Here is a 22344-nt window from a genome sequence, read left to right as displayed (position 1 = left end):
ACCACTCTATGTCAGTGTTTCTCAATGTTGGCAATTCTAAGATGGGTAGATCTCAGCACACTATCTGAGGAATTCTGGGAGTTGAAATTCATCTATCTTAAAGTTGTCAAGGTTCAGAAACACTGCTTTATATACTGTTTAAAGGCATTTATTCGGAAACATCTTTCTAGCTAGTTCCCCAGTCAATATGTGAGACCCAGCATTCTAAAATCCTTCACAAAATGCTGGATCCCAGTGGTAAAATTAAACTGAACATTCAATATTACAAATGAGGAGGTCTGAAGCATCCATTGTTAGAACTGATGATTTGGTAGCAATAAATTTAAGTCATAATGAGATGGAATGCCAAATAGAGCTAAATACTGTACAATTTTTTTGGAAAATAGGAAAAATGGAACTTCAGTATTATAAAAAGATGTTTTATTGAGGCAACGAACTTTGAAATATCTCTGTTCTTCTGGAGCATGCAAAATACATTACTTATTACATATTCTTCTCTCTATTGTTCCTTATAAATGTGTCTTCTAGATGTGTTAATTCTAGAACTATTGATATTACCTTACTCATTAGAAATTCTGGAATTTGTAGTTCCCACACATCTAAAAGCACTGGTCTTTTAGAGATGCTGCAGTGGGTAATTTCCAATTAGGACGACATGTTAGCCATTCACACCAAACCCACCAAAGAATTAATTAATTAATTAATTACATTTATATACCTGCCTATCTCATATCCAATTCTGGACAGCTTCCAAGCAATGTGAATCTCCAGTTGTATTTCAAAACTTCACTTGGCCAACAACGACTTATTTTTGGACTGAGATTTTATTTTCCATACACCCCATCTTCCCTGTTACGATTTTGATTACTCTCCTATTTTAATTTCTTCCAGATTTGATTTTCCTTGTCAAATATTTATTTTAAGCAAGAGATCATAAATGCTGACATTAAAATGTTAACATAAATTAAAGCATTAAAGTAATTTTTAAAATGAATAGTCATTTAATACAGCTCCAGCAACAAAAAAAGTAAATACAATTGTAGAGATTCACCAAGCTGTAAGAGAACAGTTTAATATGCTTAATATAACTATATAGCTGCTTCTTCTTCTTCTTCTTCTTCTTCTTCTTCTTCTTCTTCTTCTTCTTCTTCTTCTTCTTCTTCTTCTTCTTCTTCTTCTTCTTCTTCTTCTTCTTCTTCCTCCTTCTTTCTTCTTCTTCCTCCTCCTCCTCCTTTCCCACCCCCTCTTCTTCATCCTTGTCCTCCTCCAAGTCAGTATTAATGTCTTGCAACTGTTAGAGTAGTTTTCTTGCTCTCTCAGCTGGCTCTCTGCCTAAGGCAGGGCTGAAACTTATGGTCTCTTCTAGACTTAACTACTATAGCAAACTAGCTCTCTGCTTCTTGCATAGAAACCTGGAATTAAGGAGTTGCAGATCATTCCATATGGTCATAATCTGTTCTGGAGGCTCCCAGGTCATTGTCATAACACTAAAAGGTGTCTCAGCTGGCCCTTGAAAGAGTAGGAGGTTTATTTGACACCACAATAAAAGGAAAAGTCTGTTGGCTGTGCTATTAAAAAGATGGATGTTTATTGCTACAATGAGCTTTTATGGGGACTTTATTTTTAATTACTCTTTTCTAATTCCAAAGTGTTTTGAAACACTAAGGTTATGTTTTGAGTCTCAGTTAAATATATGGGTAGATTTTATCAGCTAGGAAATTCTGGATTCATAATGAAAAAGCTTTTTGTATGGACAGTGCTTTTTTGCTCAAGTTAATTAAATATTTGAGGAGGAAATCAAATTATATGGGAGGATGGGCAAATTCCCTGCTTCTTTTATAGTAGAAATAATATGTCTTTGCTATGATTGTCTTTATATACTGAATTCAGGCAATACTCAAATGGGATTATTGTCTATGAATGTCTGCAGTCCATAGTATTTTAAAAAGTAAATAACATGTAAATATGGTGTTTTTAAGAGATTTAACAGCATCTCACAGTTAGGGGTGAAATCCAGCAGGTTCTGGAGAACCGGTAGCAGAAATTTTGAGCAGTTCGGAAAACCGGCAAATACCACCTCTGGCTGGCGATTTTGCAGTATCCTTCTCCTGCCATGCCCACCAAGCCATGCCCACAGAACCGGTAGTAACATTTGGATTTCACCACTGCTCACAGTGGCTTATTCTGTATCTGCAGAGACAATGGATAAATGTAATGTATATGTAAACAGGACGGGAAAATCTTATAAGGTGATCAATAGATGCCCAAAAGATTTAACTTTAGCTATTTCATGAATTTCAGGGAGAAGAGGGTAATTGAAAATAGGCATTTGGGTATTCTGGAAGTTGAAGTCTACACATATTAAAGTCCTCCTTTAATATAAATACATTTGATGTGAAAATTGGAACTCTGTTTTATTTGCTCAATACAAGCATATAGGCTCTAATGAAGCTATCCATCCCTGTACTTTTTGTTATGGGAAGTGGGGACCATGCATTCATTCTTATGTATGAATTAAGAACTTTCAGCAGGAAACCATTAGTCATGCTTGTAGCTAGCCTTCAACACATTTTCCTTCCTTCCTTCCTTCCTTCCTTCCTTCCTTCCTTCCTTCCTTCCTATCTGCCTGCCTGCCTGCCTCCCTTCCTCCCTTCCGTCCTTCTTTTCTAATATTGCCCATCTCAGCCAAGTGACTCTGGGCAATTCTAAAAGTATAAAATAGTTAAAACAATTAAAATGAATCCATTCAAAAATACATTCAAACAGCAGCCAAGATGATTATCAACTAAATCCATGAAATAGGGTCCTTAATACATTTCAAGCAAAATGGCCTGAATACATAACAAGTTTTTTTAAAAAAAACAATATTAAGTAAAACAAGGCTGCCTACCATGGGATACCTATTATGTATGTATAGAAGACATTCATAAAAACTTTGGAGTTCATAAAAAACAAAGAAAAATATTCATTTCTCTTCCACCATCACCACCATAACCACCACCAAAAAAGAGGCGGGGGGTGGGGAGCTTAATCAACATTGTCTGTTCAGGAAGGCAGAAATGATTACACAAAGTAATAAACAAAACTATTCAGCTTATCTTCCCTCCCCCCCAAAAAAAAAACTTCCAAGCAGAGAAACAGCAGGGGGAAAAGTGCTGTTTGAGAACAAAAGTCCTGCCAATTTGGAAAGTTTTAGAAGAAAAACAAGGCATAGGCATGGGTAATGTTGAGTAGAGGTGACAAGATAATAAGCCAGAACCCAAAAACTCTTATAGAATCCAGAGAGGACTGTTTGTTAGTGTTGTTCAAGGGATTTCTTTGTTACTCTGAAGTCATTTTCTCTCACCAAAGTTAACAGTGATATGCAAACTAACTCTATCTGGTATCTTTCAAGCCATAACTTTGGGACTTGGAAGACTCTTCTCTAAAGTACAATAAAGACCTTGTTCTTAATACACAATGGTTTGAAATATTCTTTTTAATTTGATGAACAATCCTATAGTTGTTCTTGTTTTTTTAATTAAAACCCTGTTTTGGAAACTTTGGGACACTCAAACTTTAGTAATGAATATGCTAAAAGTAGGTACAAGTTGTCCATGGTTTAAAGTCTCACATGATCTCACAATTGCAATCACCATATTTCTGACTCATCACTCCAGCCTGTAGATAACCCCAGCAAGCAATTCTTATGCTTGCTTTTTTAATATTTCTGACTTCAGAAGACTCTGGATTTCCATTGATTTTAGTAGAATTCATCTAAGACCAATCCTTCAATCTTAATTTAATTAGCCCTAACATATCCTCTAATGATCATTAGAGACCTATCAGAGAAACTGTCCAGCTCAGTAGCCCTGACCCAAAATTGGATATTAAAGACAGATCATGGAAAGTATTTCCATCAGAACATACACCAATCAATTGGAGCATCAGAACATACACCAACCAATTGGAGTAGGAGAAATGAAGTTCAGTAGATAGACCAGAAAAGAGAACCAACTGGTATAATGGTAAAGACATCAAGCTAGAAAGTGAGAGACCATGAGTTGTAGTCCCAATTTGGGCACAAAGCCAACTGCCTGATCTTGGGCCAGTCACTTTCTCTCAGCCTTGTGAAGAAGAAAGTGGCAAAGCACTTCTGAAACCTTGCCAAGAAAACTGCAGACTTATCTAGTCCAGAAGTGGCTACCAGAAGTCAACACTCACTTAAAAACAGAGAGAGGGGGGAGGAGGAGGGGGAGGGAGAGAGAGAGAAAGAGAGGGGGAGAGAGAGAGAGAGAGAGAGAGAAAGCAGAAGAAGAAACTTCTATTTCTGATGCAGAGCAAGAGAGCATGGTTAATTAGCATTTTCCCATTATCTAAGGATTGGCTAAGGAATATCATCAGGTGTTGATATCATTCCGTGTTTTTGCCTTTCCAAACTAGTTGATATTTCATCCTTTCAATCAGTGATCTCTTAAATATAAGGTGAAGGAAAGTTCCAAGTTACACAATGTCTGCATAAACTGGAGTACTACTTTCTTCATGAATCTGTTTTAATCCAGATACACTGAATGGTGCCTGATTATCCCAGTATGAGAGGGAACCAGAAAAAAACTTAGCTTTTCCCCTACTTTATACTGACAATCTGTGTAGAATTATCAAACGATTTAAAAGAACAAAGATTTGAAACCATGTAGGACTAAATAGAGAAGAATAATATCAGAATAAATGAGCCAGCTTTTTTAGCATAGCCAAAACAGTACAGCCCCATGCGGAGAGAGAAAACTACAATAATACACAGATTTAAGAAAAGTCATATGTTGCTTGACAGTTTCTCCATTTCCATTCATCTATTTTCATCAGAAAGTAAGCTGGCTGAAATAGTCTATCAAATAACTTTTTTCTTATCATGGATAGCCAGAGTTTCTTTTATGCTCACATATGCCCTTTTCAATTCCCTCAGAAAGATGTTTTTACATTGGCACTCTCTGAGACGAATATGGTTTCTTTAAAAATATATTTATATCTGCTATTTTAGCTAGATTACTTGCATCTCATGGTCATCTCTTTCAATTTCATTCCTCTAAATTCTGATAGGTCTAAATAATAGCATTATTATATAGCATTATCTTATTTTCAACCCACACCTTCCTGTTAATGGCACTTCATCATGTTACAATGGAGTATCCAACTCATTCTTTAACTTAAAAAGAGAATTTTTTTATGTTTTCTATGAATTATCTCTTGATTGTATTTTTTTTCTCCATGAAGCAAATTACTGGCACATTAATGCCCATGTGCGAATGCACATGCTTGATTTTCACACAATAATAATTTTATCTTTGCCCTTCTGAGGGTTAAGAAGCTCCAGGGAACCAGAATGAACATCCACATTTTTTTTCTTTTTCTTTTAAAGTTTCCAGTTTAGGTCAGAGAACTAAGAGTTCAGAGTGTTATTCTTAACCCTCAAGTGCCAATCAAGAGAAAACTAAGGACAGCTTTAAAGAGTTCTGAAGGAAAAATGTATACATAATGCATTGTTCCTAAAGCAGATTAAATTATTGGGTTTCTTCAACCTTTACAGTGCCCCCTTATAAATAATTTGAAGTCTGCAATCCAATCACTGTAAGATTTTGTCCTTATAGTTTATCTTCAGATTTCTTTTCATAGAATCCAAAATATATCAAGAAAGAGAATATTCCCAACTGCAGTAAAATATGATGTGAATATATAGTTAACTGAACTATGATCAAAATAAAGACTTATTTGGAAACTAACTTTTATCTTTGTTACTTTACTTATTTATCCATCACTCATTTTATTTTTTCCCTGATAAACCAAACCTGATAAATTAACTAAATAAATTTACCTACATAACTCTATAGTTAAGGTGAGTATTTTCCAAAAGGGGTTCCTGATATTTTTCACACTGAGAGGGACCATTTTTAATTTGGGCTGTCTCTTAAGAAAAAAATTGTCCTACTTTCCCTCCGGTTTTAACTATAATGGCCTTTGTCACTCTTCAGATGTGTTGCAACTTCATCTCCCAGAATTTATCAATTCCCATACTTGTTATCTAGCCTTAAGCAAGCCAGGAACTGAGTTTCTTAATATAAGAGATTTGAAGCTACTCAATGCTGAAGCATTGCATATGGATATTATTATTGCTATTGCTACCAATAGTTTTCTATAAAATACATCCTATCATTATCAATCATCATCATTATCAGGCATTTTATATAATAGAAATGCCAGATCATCTTTCTCTTCTTCCTGGACAGTAGACATATTAGCTGCTGTTTTGATCTTCTGAAGATACTTTCAGGATATGTCTTATTATATAGGCATTCCTTGGAAACAGGTTAATACTGGTGGGTGAAACTATGGTCTCTTGCATTGAAACTTTCACTTATTTCATTATGGAGAAGGAACAGACCTTCAAGCTACATTACATGATTTCTCCATATTTAACAACTGCAGTAGAATTGACAATTTATCATAACCTTAAAATAGACACTAGTTATCATATCAGAAAGCATATATTTAATGTTATGTTTTATCTGTACCTCATGTTATACTGGTACTATGATAAAATGCTTTCATCATTAAATTCTACACATTTTTGGCAACAAGTATTAAATATTTTCAGGCTTACATATTCCTTTGTGCATTCCTCAAAATATGCTATCTTTTTTCTCAGATGCTACAGGTAGTGCTCAACTTACAACCATTCACTTAGTGACCATTTTGAAGTTATAATAACATTGAAAAAAAATTGACTTAGACTGTCACAGCATTCCCATGGTCAGGTGAGTCAAATTCATGTGAACATCATTTGAGGTCTTCACACCAGCTTCTACCAAGCAAAGTCAATGGGAAAAGCCAGATTTGCTTAATGACTGTATTGTTTACAGTGAGTCACTTAACACCTGTGGCAAAAAAGCAAACAAACAATAACATCTACTGCAAGTCACTTAAGCAGCCTTGTTTAGCAATGGAATTCTAGTCCTAATTCTGATCATAAATCTCCCCATAATTAGGGATATTTATTTTTTCACTTTGGAAATGGGCAAGTGGGAAATTTCTAAGTTATTAGTAGAACCAGTCTGATATAGTTTTTAGGTGCTGCCCTAGAAATCAAGAGCCTGTGAATTTGAAGCCTCCTTTGGGCATGAAAGCCAGCAGGATGACCTTAGACCAGTTGCTTTCTCACAGCCCAATGCATCTCACAGCCCAACATACCTATTTTCCATGGGGAAATAGGGGGCAGGAATATTAGGTATGTTTGTTCACTTGAATTGATGAGAAACAGAGAATTAATTAATGGATAGATCTTTAAAAATAAAGTTAGAAATTTATTATCTAGCTAATTTTGTAAAATAATCTGCAATGTCTGTGTCCTTCAGAATGAAAAAATATATCATTTAAATGTTGTTAGAAAGATGCTAAATGTGGTATGCAAAAGTTTAAAAGATTGCATAGATTTTTTTTGTATTGAATTATGCCATTTAAGCAATCACCTACAAATAGGGAAAATAATGCAGTACTTTGTTTTCTTAAACTTTTATTAATATATGAAGTGGAAGGTTAAGTGGCAAGTAAATCCAAATATCTGATTTTCCTTCCTTTAACAAAATAGCCTTTAAAAAATGAGCTTTAGAAAAAAGCTTTTCCCCCCCTTCATTTATATTGATGGACTGAGACAGTCAAAGACAGATTGATCTTCAGAGCCCAGTAAAAATTAGAAATAAATTAATTAGAGTTGTCCAAATCTGAAAATCTTCTAATCCACTTAGATGTTTAATGCTGGAGGGAAAATGTATCTGCAGATGACTAGGATTACCATATCAGTATATAACTCTAATTGAGTAATTCACCAGTAACCATTCACCAAGTGGTTTCAAAAAGTTTTCGTTAAAATCCTCATATATTAAAAACAAGTAGTTTTCCTCTCTAAATTAATAAAAAAATAATACTATAGTGCACATCCAATATAATATTCTGGTTTTATAACCTAAAGCAAATGTAAGGGTGTGTGGATCAGGTCAGCCTCAAGAGCTACAAGGGCTCTAAAAATAAGGACTATGGAAGATATTTAGTTATTAAATGTTTAGAGCAGGGGGTGTTAAACTAGATTTCATTGAGGGTGGCAACAGGGTTGTGTTGTTGATCTCAGGGGGGAGTGGCCATGGCCAGGGTGTGGCCAGGTTGATGTCACTCGTGTCTGGGGTGCCTGTGATAGCCTGAGCACTCTGCCAGAGAAAACAGGCTCCCAAGCTCCGTTTTCAGCTGCAATGGCCTCCTTCAACGCTCTGCCAGTGAAAACAGAGCTCTGTTTACTGGCAGGCCAGTCCTTCACTGTTTCCAGGGCGGCCCCATGGGCCAGATCTAAGCACCCCTTGGGCCAGATCTGGCCCCTGGGCCTTGAATTTGGCACCCCTGGTTCAAGAGCATTCATCTAGCACTCACCACAAAAAAGTGCTTTCTTGGCCCCTTCTGTATAGAATATCATTCCCCCAAAAGTATAGTTGACCCCTACTCTGTGGCTTTTCCAAAAAGCCTTAAAAACATGGTTTTGTCAGCAGGCCTGGGAATAACAAATAGGAACAGAATCAATCCAGTGGCTGATTTGATTGTATCGTTTCTGGTGTGAGTTATTTTTTAAAATAATTTTTATTATAAGGTAGATTATTTTAAATTTTGTAAACTGCCTTGACGTCCCCTATGTGTAAGCAGAGTAGCTATATAAATTTGTGCAATAAATAACAATAAATACATAAATAGTTTAAGTAGACAGATGTATAGCTATAAATATTAATATAAATGTGTTTATAATGAAGCTATATTTCCATGACCAAAATCACCAGAAAGTGAAAATCTGCTTCCAGGTCAAAGTCAAAGTTCAGAACAATGCTTTTAACAATAAACTGTATTTTGAATTTTAGGGCTATTGCGTTTGTTCTAAATGTATATAACGTACACTTGAGTTCCCTTTGGGGAGTTCTTTGCACTATTGGATTTCTTGCAATATTTTGTGTGGGCAGCCTGCTCATCATGACAGATATGATGAGGTGGTGGTAACTAATGCCAAGTCAGGCATTCTCACTGTCCAGAAGGACTTTCCTAAACTGCTAATAATTCAGTTCATTCTCCCACATGGGTAAATTTCCTATGACTCTAATAAGTGCATATTAAATTGGGCTGCAAGAACCATATTCTACAGAAAGTCATACATGATCCGTCCCTCTCCCCCTCCCCTTTTTTTAATGTTTGACTCAAAACATTTACATAATCATGAATTTAAAAATATAGGATCCATAGCAACTTCTCCAAAATTCTGATAATGCATCACAAATTAGGCTATTAGACTTAATAATTCCCAGTAGTCATTATTAAAATTACTACCTGAAGACTCATAGTATCGAGTCCTCTTTCAGATTGTAAAAGACAGGTGAATTGAAGAAGGGGCCATGACACTCAAGGCAAGGAAAATCCAATGGATAATTAAGCTCACACAGGCCCTTGATATAGCTTGCACTGAATGTAAGACAAGTAGATGTGATATTTTACAGTTTTAATGATGGCAAAGAACCAATCTAACTTTACTGGAAACGTCAAGAATTGAATACTGGCTGGTTTTCTGGAAGCTAAGGCTAAAAATCCACTTCCAGCAATTCCAATGCATACCAAACAACATCTAACATGGTGGGTGATAAACAAAACCAATAGAATAAAAGCGTCAGCTGAAAAGTTGAGCCAAACCTGTAGGAGAGGCTCGGGAAATTGTGTCAAATCTTGGCTGCATTTCTCCCTTTGCTCATTTAACTCAGAAATGCAATGGCATGCTGTTTCAAGTAAAAGAAGAAAACCGCATTATATGGAGGCCACAGTGGGATATAATCAGGGGACAAGCAAAGAAAGAAATAGTTTATTTATGAAAATGAGCAGCAGAAACGAGAAAAAAAAAGAGCAATGGTAGAAACTAAGTAAGTGCATTGAAATGTAACAAAGAATAGGAAAACCTGAGGTGAGGCCATGGTTATTAAGAGTCCTACAAAGGATTCTGAAATATGCCAAGGTAAAACAAAGTCCTGGCTTGACAGTTTCACTTAGTTTAAGATAACTATACTGAGCCTAGCTCTTCTGTCAATGTTATATAATAGTATATATTTGTGCATAGCAACTCTGCCATTAATCAAGCTCTTTGGGGATAATGGATGTTGCGTCCAATAGTTCTGAACAACATCAGGTCAGGAAAAGATGCTCTTCAAAAAGGGTAATCAAAATCTATAAATAAATGTAGGTGTGTGATTACACAAATGGCATATACGAGATCATTTTGAACACTTCTGAAATAATAAGGGAAGAGAATGGAGAGAAATATAAAAGCATCTTCTATATAGTACTGAGAACTAGTTATTATGAATCATGCGATTGTTCCATATCATGAACAATCATGCAATGGTTCCATACCATGAACATTTCTTGAAAAACAGAAAGAAATTGACATCAGATCATTTTTCTTTCAACAAGTTTTAAATTGCTAAGAGCAGGTAGGGGAAACCAGAAATCACCAAACCCATGCTATCCTCAGAAGACCAATAGGAGAATGCAAAACCATCGCCTTGCTTCTTTACTCTATGCAAAAGAAAATGGACAATTATTTGTACGTCTTATTAGCTACTTGACTCCCAGCGACTCTGATTAGCTTATAATTAAAAATCCTCAAAACAATCATAAGTGGCCCCAGAAACATGCAACCAAGAAATTTTATTCATTAGGGACTTGACCTTCCCTCTGTCTCAGAGCCTAGAAGAGTAGCCAGATCTTTAATAGGTTCCTGAATATCATCAGGATCAAAAATACTCTACTGCTGTGGCAGAAGCACCAATGCACTTCCATTTGAAAGGATCAGCCAGTGATATCACTGTATGTCTAGTCTATATTGGAGTATGTCCAGTCCTTTCATGTTCCTGTTAAGTTGCCCACTATGATATCCATTCATGGTCATCCGCTTTTGAACTGCTGGGTTGGCAGGAGCTGGAGCATGTGATAGGAGCTCATCCTGTTGTACGGCAGCAACCCAGTCTCAAACGCGAGCCTGCCTGTCATCATTCCAGCATCTTAACTTCATGAGCCACCACATTCCTTAGGATCAAAAATAAATTGTTATTATCTTCTCCCCATCCACATTTTAGTATAGAGTTGTTGGGATGATAAAGAAGGTGAGGATCCTTTTCCGGAACTTTCTTTAGTTCTCCACAAATACCAAATGGATATGGTCATCAGCATGGCATCTCCCACGCCAAGCACAAAGACTAAAGCAACTCAACTTCTGGATTTGGTATATTTTCTAAAGCAGGGATATCAAACTCAAGGCCCAAGGGCCAGTTCCGTCCCATGGGGTGCTTATATCTGGTCTGTGGGGCTGCTCTGGAAACAGCAAATGACTGGCCCTCAATGCCTCTGCCAGAGAAAATAGAGCTTGGGAAGGCTGAATGCTGCCCTCCTGAGCACTGTTTTCCCTGGCAGAGGGTTGCAGGAGGCCATTGCAGCTGAAAACAGAGCTTGGGAGCCCATTTTGTCTGACAGGCCTTCAGGCCACCACAGGCACCCCTGACACGAGTGATGTCAAGCTGGCCATACCCATTCTCCCCCCCGAGGTCAAACACAACCCTGATACAGCCCTCAATGAATTTGAGTTTGACACCCCTGTTCTAAAGAATCCCACAGAAAAATGTTAGAAATTGTTAGCTGCGGTTTAGAATAACACACCGTATAAATTCTGTAACCAAAATGTATAGATTTATCAGGAACCTTTGTCTTTAAGGATAGTTAACAGGCAAATTCCTATATCTCCACAATAAGGACTAGCCTTTACTTTTCACCAGCTTCCTGGAGACAAAACTAGTTCACCTTTCTAGTGGGTGCGATTAGCTTGCAAGGAGAGAAGTTCTAACTAGCTAATAGTGCATTGGATGAATGTGTTGATGATATGTAAAACCAGGGGTGAAATGCTCCCGGTTCGGACCAGATTGCCCAATCCGGTAGTGATGGCGGCAGGTGGTTTGGAGAACCGGTAGCAAAAATCCCTGCACTGCTCCCCCCCCCCCCGCACCATGCCCAGCTGAGCCACACGATCATCAAAGGCTTCTCTTTTTTTTTACTTTTAAAAGCATTTTTTCTACAACCTCTTCCGATGAAAAAATACTTTTAAAAGTAAAAAAAAAAACGCCTCTGATGATCGCGTGGCTCAGCTGGGATCCTCAGAGGCTTTTCAAAGCATTTTTTTTCTGCAACCTCTTGGCTGAAGAGGTGGTTAAAAAAATGCTTTGAAAAGTCTCTGACAATGCCAGCTTAGTTGCCTGATCCTCAGAGAGGCTTTTCAAAGCATTTTTTAAAAAGCCTCTCTACAATCCCCGGTAGCAAAAATCCCTGCCCCCCACCACCACCCATGCCCACCCAATCGCCCAGTCACATGCTTGCCGCTTCTTTAAAAAAATGTTTTAAAAGTTAAAAAAAAGCTCTGACAATCCCAGCTGAGCCGCATGATTGTCAGAGCTTTTTTTTTAACCTATTCGGCTGAATAGGTTGTAAAAAAATACTTTTAAAAAAAAAGATTGCGTGCCACAGCAGATTAAACCACCACCACCCCCAGCGTGCACTGTTCTACTTACCCCATGTCTCTTTTTAGCGTGTGTGGTGCACACTGCACATGCGTGCACACAGCGTGCATGCGCAGCCAGCGAACCAGTAGTAAACTGGTTCAGATTTGACCACTGTCATGAAGTCATGGTGCCAGGTTTTGATAAAAGAACTTGGGGTGATCTTGTATGTGAGGAGCTTCTGCACAGGCCCTGGTAGAAATTGGTCACCATTAGGATATTTATGCTGTCACTATTATTTATGCTGTCATTATTAAAGGAGTTCTAACAGCTTATAAGAGATTTGGGTATCCTGTTGCTTGATATCTATGCTTTTAATGTTATACTTTTGAATATGTTTAATATTGTAGAAAAATACATCAGCACTATTAGAAAATTGGTGTAGTGTAGTGGCTAAGGCAATGGGCTAGAAATGGCAGGCTGTCAGTTCTAATCCTGCCTTTGGCATAAAACCAGTTGAGGGACCTTGGACCAGTCACTCTCTCTCTCTCTCTCTCTCTCTCAACCCTAAGAAAGAAGCAATGGTAAGCCGCTTCCAGAAAGCCATGCAAAGAAAACTGCAACCACATGCAATTGCCAGGAGTTAAACTGTTGACCCAGAGGTTCAACACCATTCTGTATAACAATAGCAATAGCACTTAGATTTATATACCACTTCACAGAGCTTTACAGTCCTTTCTAAGCAGTTTACAGAGTCAGCATATGGCCCCCAACAATCTGGCTCCTCATTTTACTCACTTCAGAAGGAGGAAAACTGAGTCAACCTTGAGCCTGGTGAAATTTGAACTGCCAAATTGCAGGCAGCCAGCAGGCAGCAAAGGAAGCTTGCAGTACTACACTCTTAACCACTGCGCCACCATGGCTCATAAGAAAACAGCACCAAATAAACTTAAGCAACTAAACCAGTGGTGGGATTCAGCCAGTTCGCACCACTTTGGGAGAACTGGTTGTTTACTTTCTGAGCAGTTTGGTGAACTGGTTGTTGGAAGAAATCATTAGGGCAGAGAACTGGTTGTTAAATTATTTGAATCCCACCACTGAACTAAACTAAATAAACTTAAGCAAATCAGTCAAATAGACATGAAGAATTGGGTCACGTATAAAATAATAAACAAAGGAGAGATAAACTATCTCAATAACTCTGTAACTTTTCATTTGTACTTTTTTTTTTTAAGATGCCTACCTTTCCTGCAGTGGGAACACCTCATCCAATCAGTATGCACCATGTGTTTGCTTGCATTGCACATGTGTAAAAGTTAATAAAAGACTCTGCTGATGATAGCATTGGCATCTGATCCTGTGGGATAGGACCAGTGATCACTGCTAAATAAGTTTCTAATAAAGAAAAAATTCTCATTACGTGCTGGCATACTTTTAATTGAATAAAGAAATCAATTTTTCTACAAGAATTGGTGTCAGCATTGAGATGGAAACTTTGATTAGTCAGTATCTGAGAGACGCGGGAATAAGGAACTCATGGACAATTTTGTCCTTCCTTTGTTCCAACTTTTCCCTGCGGGCCTCACCAATTTGAAGAGGGAAAGAGAAAGTACAGGTCATCCAGGAAAAAGATAAGAATATGAATACCTAGGCTTGTACCTGACAGATGACCCCAGTTCATTTTCCCTATTATATGGTGAGTAGCCTATTCAGAACTATGTGTTAATTACAAAAGAAAGAATATAACATACGCCCACCAACTATTTTGAAATATAATAAAACTGGTAGGTTGACTACTATCTTCCACATTTCCTTCCGAGGTGGGTAAAATCATAATCATAAGTTTATTTGTCAAGCATATATAAGATAATAGGTAAAAGTATAAACATAATTTGAATACATGAAAAGAATAAGTAAAAAGGAATATTAGGACAGGGACGGTAGGCACGCTGGTGCACTTATGCACGCCCCTTACAGACCTCTTAGGAATGGGGTGAGGTCAACAGCAGACTGTTTAAGGTTAGGGTTAGGGTTAAAAGGCATGTCAAAAGGCATTTGGACCTTCTTGGTTTTTCCTTGAAGACATTTTGCTCAGTGGTGAAATCCAAATTTTTTTATTACCGGTTCTGTGGGCGTGGTGTGGCTTGGTGGATGTGGCTTGCTGGGCGTGGCAGGGGAAGGATACTGCAAAATCTCCATTCCCTCCTCACTCCTGGGGGAAAGATACTGTAAAATCCCCATTCTCTCCCCACTCCAGGGGAAGGTTACTGTAAAATCCCCATTTCCTCCCGATCAGCTGGCCAAGTTATGGCCGCAGTTGAGATCAGACTTTGGTTGCTAAGCAACAGTCATTAAGCAAGTCATTATGTGATTGGACCCAATTTTATGAACATTTTTTATCACAGTTGTGAAGTGAATCATAAGGTCATTATGTCATAAGTTATATGTCAAGCATATATAAGATAACAGGTAAAAGTATAAACATAATTTGAATACATGAAAAGAGTAAGTAAAAAGGAATATTAGGACAGGGACGGTAGGCACGCTGGTGCACTTATGCACGCCCCTTACAGACCTCTTAGGAATGAGGTGAGGTCAACAGTAGACAGTTTAAGGTTAAAGTTTTATGGGTTTGGGGAAGAAACTACAGAGTCAGGTAGCGCATTCCAGGCATTGACCACTCTGTTACTGAAGTCATATTTTCTGCAGTCGAGTTTGGAACAGTTTACCTTGAGTTTGTATCTATTATTTGCTCATGTATTGTTGTGGCTGAAGCTGAAGTAGTCATTGACAGGAAGTACATTGTGGCAGATAATTTTATGTACTATGCTTAGGTCAGACTGAAGTCGGCATAGTTCTAAGTTGTCTAAGCCCAAAATTTGAAGTCTGGTGGCATAAGGTATTTTATTGCGGTTAGAGGAATGAGGACTCTTCTCGTAAAATATCTCTGGACTCTCTCAATTGTATTTATGTCCGATATGCAGTGCGGGTTCCAGACAGATGAGCTGTATTCAAGAATTGGTCTAACAAATGTTTTGTATGCTCTAGTTAGTAGTACAACATTACCAGAGAAGAAGCTATGCAAGATTAGGTTAACAACTCTTAATGCCTTTTTGGCAATGTTGTTACAGTGAGTTCAGGCACTTAGATCTTTAGAAACCTAAACTATCGGGGGCAATATGCTGAGTCTGTAAACCGCTTAGAGAGGGCTGTAAAGCACTCTGAAGTGGTATATAAGTCTAAGTCTAAGTGCTATTGCTATTGCTATACTCACATAACCACTGTGTGCACCGGCATAAGCTAGCTGCGTGTTTTTCCAGGTTGCATTCCACAATGGTGCAGCATAATTCTAGGAGAAGATTTAGTTTATATTTTAAGGGTTGCTGACAAATGCTGTGTTCGTGCTGACACATGCTCTAAACCACTTTTCCCTCTTCAAAAGCCACAGGATAGCAGAACCCTAGTGTTTAGAATAAGGCTGGTTTCATGAATGCTTAAAAACCATGAGAAAGGACATATGGCATATACAGTCAACATGGTGTGAATGAGAAAGATTTTTCCCAATGTCAATTACACTTTCAGAAGAGGGGGAAAAAATTTCAGACTGCTATGGGTAGGAAAGTGTTCACCCATCTGCTTGTACAACACTTTTTAAAATTTTGCATAGCATTAAAAATGTACATTAATTGCAAAATGCTGATATTAGTTCTGGCTTCTTCTGCTTCAGTTATGGACTACTTTAGGCACTACAAAGGCCTCTTCTCTTCCCACTTTCAGTAAAGAACATTTTAATTGTGTTCCACTGTTATGATTGTTTTTTTTAATTGCTTTACTTCTGCTCTAATGCTTTATTGTCTTATTCTTTCATAGCCATTTTTAATATTTGCATTTGGTATTAATATTGCATGCTCCATTGGGTGTATGCCTGGATCAATGAGCATGGTAAGGATGGAATGAATGAGTAAAAATAAACTGACATGAAAACCGCACTTTACAAAAAGTGTGATCTCTCCAAGAAAGACAAGAAAAGAGATTCTGAGAACACCAATTCAGGAAGGCTGCTTCAAATGACAAATATTTAACCTGACTTAACTTTATGGTGATGGTATACTTCTTAAGTAGCAACCTAGACAATACTTTTGAGCAGATGCAAAGTGCCGAAGTATATATGGTACACAGAGATGGTTTTTAGTATATCTGTATATATACTTGCAGCATTAAGCAACTAATTATTAAACAGCTAACTTTCAACATTAGGACTTCTGAGAAGAGTTTGGTATCAGAGAATCTGAATTCAAAGAAAACCTGTTCCGGGTGATCAGCCTGGGTGATTTTCATTTCAGAAATGAAAAGTCAGAGCTCTATAAAAATTTACAGTGCAGAATATTCCCTTCTCTTCCCCTTCATGATGTTGATTCTCATTCCATGGTTACCGAGCATATTTAGTCTTTATTGCAAAATTCCTATCTCTGCAGAGAAAGGTGCTCCCTAAAGTATTTTTTCCCTGTTTTCTACTTGTGGGCCTCTCAAACCTGTCAAACCCATACCATTTTGGCTACTTTGTTTTATTGATTACAGTTATATTGACTCATTCAATTATAAGGTTGCAGAGCTGGAAAGTCTATCTAGTCCAATTAGTCCTCTCTGATGCTCAAACTCAAATTAAAGCATCCACAGAAGGATGGATGCCTAACCTCTGCTTAAACACATCCAGTGAAAGGGAGGTCACCATCTATCTTTGGTTAACTGGGTTCACTGTCAAAGTGTTTTATGGGTGGAAGTTTCTGCTAGCATTTAATCAAGAATTAATGGACACAAGTTTGACATTAGGACTCAAAACAAGGGCAGAATAATAGCAGGGCATTTTAACCTTCCAGGACTTTCCATTACTGATCTCAAAAGTAGCTGCTCTGGAACAAAGGTTTCAAGCTATCTCAGGAGGTCTTTATACAATGGGTTTTTAACACTTCTACTTGTATAACACTATATTACTTGCTAGAAACGGGGAAACTATGTCCTAATCCCATTTTAGACATAAAGCCAGCTAGTGACCTCAGACCAGTCACACTCTCTCTCATCCTAGAAAGAAAGCAATGGCAAACCACTTTCTTGCCAAGAAAAATCAAGACACCCCCCCATACACATACACACAAAGATATTTGTAATTTGTCTCACACATAGCCTGTATCTACAAAACCACCTCTGCCCTTTTCCCCTCTATAACACCCCAGTTGTAATCCTACATCAGTTGAGCCACTCCATGCATCTGATGAAACAGGCTGTTCTTCACAAAGGCTTACGCCTTTTAATAAAATGTGTTGATCTGAAAAGATTTTACCTGGCTCCTGATTTTTAATCTATCTTCCAGATTTGATTTGATTTGATATGATATGATATAATATATATATGATGTGATGTGATATGATATGATTTCATTACTTTGTTTCCTGCACTCTGGAATAATAAAGAACAGCCCGTATTCTATCTGAAATGTCATTTCAGGTTGTTCTTATGTACTCTTTCAGTCTAACCATGCCCAGTTTCTGTAGTCGTGCTTGTCTCTAATCCTTTGGTCATATGCATTGCCATTCTCTAAACCTGTTCCAATTTCCATTGATGTTTTCTAATCTCATTCACCGCTCAGTTTAGGCCACAGCACCCAGCCATTTCTGGAGAAAGGAAAAGGAAAAGTAGGAATCTCCAAGGGGGTGGGAGATCTTAGCCAAATGTTCCAATTCAATATTGATTGTGAAAGAAGTAGAAAAACCTATTTGGGGGGTCTAGTTTTGGAAAAAGCGTAGAAGACTGATTTTTTATTGAAAAGAAAACATTGGCCTTAAAAGATTTTTTTAAAAAAACACAATTTGCTCCCTTAGGATAGTTGGATGGTTGCCTCTGGTGTTCTGAATTAGGCAGAAAAAAATGCAGCACAAGAAGGCTTGAAGCTCTTGATATGGCGACAAGTGAAAAGGATGAAGTGTTCTTTCTAAACTACTGTTTTTCAACCTCAGCAACTTTAAGATGAATGGACCTCATCTTTGTTATTTCTTCATTTCTGCCATTCTCTGCGGCCCTCTAAGATGTTCTCTATTATCTCACTGATCATTCTTTTTTCAAAGCAGATGGAAATTAAACTCAACCACCTACAATTTGGTGTTTATTTTGTATGACATTCATATCCATGAACAATGGTTTTAGTACCTAAGAGTACCTAAGAGATTGTTATTATTGGTTAATCAGCCAGATGTTTAAACTGGATTTGGCATTTTTATCAACCTTTCAAGTCTTTTTCAAGGGTCTGGGATAGGCTTATGTTCTTGTTTGGTGGTGTTAAATGTATCATCACAGGATGTAAACTGTGGCTAGCAAAGCTGTCTTTGCAATTGGTTGATGGTGAGTTTGTCAATGCCAATGGTGTTCAAATCATGCTTCAATTTTTGTGGGAGTATACCCAAGACACCTATTTCTATTGGTGTCTTTGCTTTCTTTTGCCACAGCCACTCTATTTCTATTTGCAGGTCTTTGTATTTTGTGATCTTCTCCAGTCTTTCTCATCTCGTCTTCTAGTCTTGAGGTACTGCCCCATCAATTGCCCAGCCTTTTTTGTCTTTCTTATCAACAATTGTTAAGTTTGGCTATTATGTGGACGATATCTGTTTGAATTCTAAAGTCACAGAGCAGTTTAGCTACTTCATTTTCTATTACTTCCTCTACTTTATGGTCCCACCAGTTCTTGCTTGCAGGCATATTTTTTTCAGATCTTCCAATGCACCATTGTTGCTACTTTGTCATGCCATTGCTTGTAGTCAGTCTGCCTGATCTTGCAGCACCTAACCAGATGATCCAATATTTCTTTAGGTTGTTTGCAGAGGCAGCATTTGCTGTCTGTTTCTGTTTTTCAGTTCTGGCTTTATATGCATTTGTTCTTAAGAATGGGTCTTGTACAGCCAGAATTAGCCTCTCATTGTAGTCTTTCTTCATCTTTCCTGCTGTTAGCCATTGTCAGGTTTTGTTATTGTCTGCATTGCTTGCTATTTTTTTAATTTACTGGTTATGTAAAATTTCATCTTTCATCTTACTCACTGTCCTTCAGATATTTTTCCAATGCCCTTTTTTCTTCTTCAATTATCTGATGTACTTGCAACATTCCATGTTTACCCATTTTCCTTGATAAATAGAGTCTGTCAACATTGCTGAAAGGATGAAGGCCATCATTCACTGTCATTATTTTTCTGGTCTTCCTATTCAGGGCTCTAAATTCTCTTTGGGTTCATTTTTCCATCTGTGTATCTAATGGCTGGAATTGCCCAGATGTTAATTGACTTGCTGGTATTTCCTTCACTGAATTTGGACTTTATTATTATTAAATTTATTTGCTGCCCATCTCATGGTTCAAGGTGACCCTGAGTAGCTTATGCAAAGTTGTATAAAAGATGGCTAGGGTCTATTTTCTGTCGTACCACAATGAACAGGAAAACAGGTTCCTGCTGAATGCTTTAAAAAAAATCTTCCTGAAGTTTTTTTTTTATTATTATTATTTTTTTATTTTTTTAATTTGATTTATATGCCACCCTTCTCCGGAGACTCAGGGCGGCTTACAATGCGTTAAGCAATAGCCTTCATACTTTTGTATATTTATACAAAGTCAGCTTATTGCCCCCACAAACTGGGTCCTCATTTCACCTACCTTAGAAAGGATGGAAGGCTGAGTCAGCCTTGAGCCTTGGAGAGATTCGAACCAGCAGTAAATTGCAGGCAGCTGTGTTAATAACAGAGTGCGTAGACCACTGTACTATCAAGGCTCTTTAGAGAAGTTTAGAGAAGTTTAGTATTTTGTCCATGAAATGAACTACACGGGAAGATTGTACACTCCCTTTCTTTGAATGTCTTCAAGAAAAGGTTGGAGAGCAATCTGTCCAAATCCATTTATCTGAGTTTACATAATGAGTTGGAGGTTGGAATTATGGTCCTGAATGGTCTTTTCCAACTCATTATTCTGTGATTTTTGCACAAAGACTGATGGTTAATTCTGAGTCTAGCATTAGTATATATCTGCTTCCCTCAACATTTTGGCCTCTGAAGCTGTTGAGCTGCAATATCCTGATCCCACAAGACAAATGGTAGCATACCTAGCTGAAGACGTCATAGATAGGCACATATTACTATAATGAAAGAGATTTTGTATTTTATAGCATTTTGCTTCTATAACATTTCTCCTAGCAATTATTATTAAGAACTTCTGGAAGACAATCCAACCATAATTATTTCCCCCCTCACTCTCTGCCAAGCCTAGCATTAAGCAAAAGCAAAGAATCAACCAATATCAAGTGACTGCAGTTCGTAGCATTTATTTAATTTTTATGCTACAATTTCCATGAGGGATTATTTCAATTTCTTCTTATAGGATACAGTTAGAAAGCAGTATGAGACTCTATCAACTGCCGCTATAGTGGGGTTTTTTATTATTTGGACAAGGACACTCTTTATTTCCTCGTAGATCTCTCAAAGGCCTAAACTAATTAGCACTTATTAGAAAACAAATTAGAATGCATTTCATTTCTCCATATGGCAAAAGTGCAAACTACAGCACAAGGCTAGGGTGGTGACAGAGCTAGCCTAATGACTTGCAATGAATAATTTATTTGACAAGTTGTGTCTTTCTGTCTGTTTTTGGATTGTACAAGAACAGATTATTTTAAGAAAAACATTCAATATTCAGAATGATTTAGCTGCTAAATTCATGCTAGCATGCAAATAAATGCCTACACATAAAGAACACTTACATATGAAAATCAGTCTTCATGTTTTCATTTGTATGAAATGTCATGTAAGATTATCCAAGGGATAAAAGCCTCAGAAGTGGTGCTTGACTCCTGAAATTAATTAATAGACAAGTTGTAATGTCACAAAAGAATAGAGGGGGGAAAAAACCTCAATCAGAATAAAGTTAATGTGGCTACCTTGAGATTAGCTATGATGCAGTGGTTAAAATTTTGGACAAGGACCAGGAAAATCCAGATTTGCATCCATCCTTAGCTGTAGTAGCTCCAGAAGTGACTTTGGACCAGTCATTTTTAATAGAATTTTTTTTTACTAAATTGTTAGAGGGGAAAAAACTCCTTTTTCTCTTTATGAAAAGGTGAGATACAATCAAAACAATTTCAGAAATAAAATAAGTCTATATGCCATTAATAGGAAGCAAAAGAACAAAGAACTCTGAGAAAAGAAAACTGCAACTTGAGGAAAATAATGGAAGACATAAATCTATGGGGCTGTCACATTCCACAAACTGAATGGTCATGGAATGCAGAACCTTATCCCAAACCTATAATTTTGCAATTGGACAGGATTACTCATCAAAGAATGTGAAAGTGAAGACACAGTTATGTAAAAAAAAAAAAAAACATATCAAAAACAGCAGTATAGAAAGGACAAAATTACCATAACCATGAATTATACATGTAAATATTGCTATAATTCAAATTTGGTACAGCCCAAGTACAATCCACAAGAACCTACATAAAACATACTGAAATGAGTGGGAGTTGTACCAAAGCATAACATACATCACCGTCATCTTCTTCACCCACCCACCCACCTCCTCCACCCCAGGAGGGTGGACAGAATAATTTCTAATGAAGCTAGATGTGAATGTGTAGTTTAACATTATGGGCAGGGCATTAAGTACATTGATCTTCCAGCACTTCCTAATTGTCTGAAGTAGAGTCTTGGGAATCTCCTACTAGTGTATGACTTCAGG

General features: G+C 37.3%; 1 long non-coding RNA gene across 1 annotated transcript; it reads right to left on the bottom strand.

Moving 5' to 3' along the window:
- Positions 1 to 405: 405 nt before the first annotated feature.
- On the bottom strand, positions 406 to 21457 carry LOC148114375 (uncharacterized). The gene is made up of 2 exons (XR_015734110.1): positions 21368 to 21457; positions 406 to 2190 (listed from the first exon to the last, which is right to left on the bottom strand). It is a non-coding gene; the product is annotated as an uncharacterized LOC148114375 (long non-coding RNA).
- Positions 21458 to 22344: the final 887 nt, after the last annotated feature.

The sequence above is a fragment of the Pantherophis guttatus genome, chromosome 4, assembly GCF_059756535.1.
Source record: "Pantherophis guttatus breed Tessera chromosome 4, ASM5975653v1, whole genome shotgun sequence".
Classification (NCBI taxonomy): Eukaryota; Metazoa; Chordata; class Lepidosauria; order Squamata; family Colubridae; genus Pantherophis; species Pantherophis guttatus.
Note: the sequence above shows the minus strand (reverse complement) of the source record. Positions and strands in the feature narration are given on the sequence as shown.